Here is a 2,178-nt window from a genome sequence, read left to right as displayed (position 1 = left end):
AGCAGCCAGTAGAGGAGTAATTCAGCTTTAAACTTGACCTTACTGTTCTATAAGGGTGACCCATGGCTTTGGTAAAGTGTTGTCCTTCTACAAAAATTATACTATTAACCCGGAGTCATGATACTAGAGCTGCTTATTCAGACCTTCTGACAAATTGCACTGAACTAGTCACATACGTCTGCCTCTCATCGAAACGGAAATAGACACAGGGAGGAGTTTGTGTCAGGGTTTGCGGATTCCCTTCGTGAAGGGAAAACAAACAGTAACTGTATTGGGACTGGACCCTCCATCATTGCCTCTGTCTTCTGACTACTTTATCCAGGGACAACATTCATTGTCTCGTAAACAGTTCAGAAGCTAACAAAATTTCATAACCACTGGACTTCTGATTTATATAGTAGCAAGTTGTAAGTAATCAAACAGAAAATCTGTAATGAATAGAAAAAAGTCCCACTTTAATCAACATTAAAGAATACTTCTAAATGCCATGTGTGCAGTGACATGATTTTAGACTTCTGCAAAGTAAGCAAGTCCTGCCCTCAAGGAGTCTGCATTTTGCCTATCAGCCAAGGAGACACAGAGGAAGAGGTAAGCAAGAAAACATTGTCAGTTTGAGTCGGCGTTCTATCTAGGGGTGAACTTTATGATACTTCATTTCAGTGTTACTGTAAGAAATTATAAACAGCTGCTACTTGTTTGCTGAGTGAACACAATGTGGTCATGAAAGAACTGGAAAATCTCAAGTGGGTTTCCCAATGAATTAAATTCCCTGACAGGGATTCAAGACCTAAGTCATCCTTCAGCATTCTGGTTTTTAACTTTTCCCTCAAATTAACATATTTATGTTAACTCAGATTCCTTTATCCATTTTTTCATCTTTTCCCTAGTCATGAAGAAAAAGTTATCTTTCCAGCTTTCTTTTTTTAAAGATTTTATTTACTTATTTGAGAGAGAGAAAGAGCACGAGCAGTGGGGGAGCGGCAGAGGCAGAGGGAGAAGCAGAGTCCCTGCTGAGCAGGGAGCCTGATGTGGGGCCCAATCCCAGGACCCTGGGATCATCATCTAAGCAGAAGGCGGACCAGACACTTAACTAACTGGTTAAGGCACCCCTCTTTCCAACTTTCTAGTGCTTCTTAAACTTCAAGTATTTGCATGGACAGGCTTCAAAAGGCCTATCTGTTTCTTTAAAAAGGCTTTTGTGAAATTAAATTCTTCGAATAGCTATTATCAAAGTATTTTTTTAATCCTAACAAGATCAGGGTGCTAATCAATCCCCTTTTTGGTTAAAGTCAATATTCTCCTTGTATTACTTAAAGGTGTCTGCCAAAGATCTCGAAGGCATTAAATTATTGTGAAATTTTTAGATGAATTTCTTGAAAAGTGTGTCCTCCTATTTATCCAGGCTGTCTGTATATTATTGTCCCATTGTTTATTTTAAAATGCTTTTCCATGCAAATTCCACGTCTCATTCCTTTATTGGAAAGGTAGTATCATACTGTTGAACTTGGTAGATAGTCAATCACATATTCACTTAAGAAGTTATCCGTACAGATACTGACTGAACACCTTCTGTGTGCAAAGTAAAACAGTCGCTGCTCAGGTGAAGACAAAGGTAAATTAATCACAGACCTAACTCTCCTAAAGTTCACGAGCAGATGGTGGAGATGGTGACAAGGCGTATAATTTGGTGCCCAAGTAAAACGTTGAGAAGAAAATGGAGGAGGAGAAAGTGATATTTTTACGTGTCGTCCTTGTGCAGGGCCACGCTAGTCTTCTCTGTATTGGTCCAGGTTAGTATATGTGCTGTTGGAGTGAGCAGGGAAGTGAAATTTTTAGATACTGAAACTTCCTAATTTACCATTAAGGCAGAATATACATAATTACATGGGTTCCACTGCAAAAAAGTCTGGATTTTCTTATTTAAACATTTACTACATCTCTCATTCATTTATTCCACATACCATTATTTATTGAGCACCTCCTGTGTGTACAATAATGCATAAGGATATGTCAGAACACAGAAGTGATGTATTATCTAAAAATAAAATATTTAGAGACTTTAGGATTGCTATTTTTCATAGATATGCTTTTATAGCTTGGCCCAGAATTTTCTTGAGGATCTAAGGTGACTTTCATAGAAACTACCTTTTATATTTTACTTAACACTTTTTACATCAT

The 2,178-nt window shown here is 37.8% G+C and overlaps 1 non-coding gene across 1 annotated transcript; it reads right to left on the bottom strand.

Moving 5' to 3' along the window:
* Positions 1 to 1,714: 1,714 nt before the first annotated feature.
* On the bottom strand, positions 1,715 to 1,818 carry LOC121100532. The gene has a single exon (XR_005832290.1). It is a non-coding gene; the product is annotated as a U6 spliceosomal RNA (small nuclear RNA).
* Between the last annotated feature and the right edge of the window lie 360 nt (positions 1,819 to 2,178).

The sequence above is a fragment of the Ursus maritimus genome, unplaced genomic scaffold, assembly GCF_017311325.1.
Source record: "Ursus maritimus isolate PB19 unplaced genomic scaffold, ASM1731132v1 scaffold_4, whole genome shotgun sequence".
Classification (NCBI taxonomy): domain Eukaryota; kingdom Metazoa; phylum Chordata; class Mammalia; order Carnivora; family Ursidae; genus Ursus; species Ursus maritimus.
The sequence above is the reverse complement of the archived record's forward strand: the minus strand, read 5'-3'. Positions and strand labels throughout refer to the sequence as shown.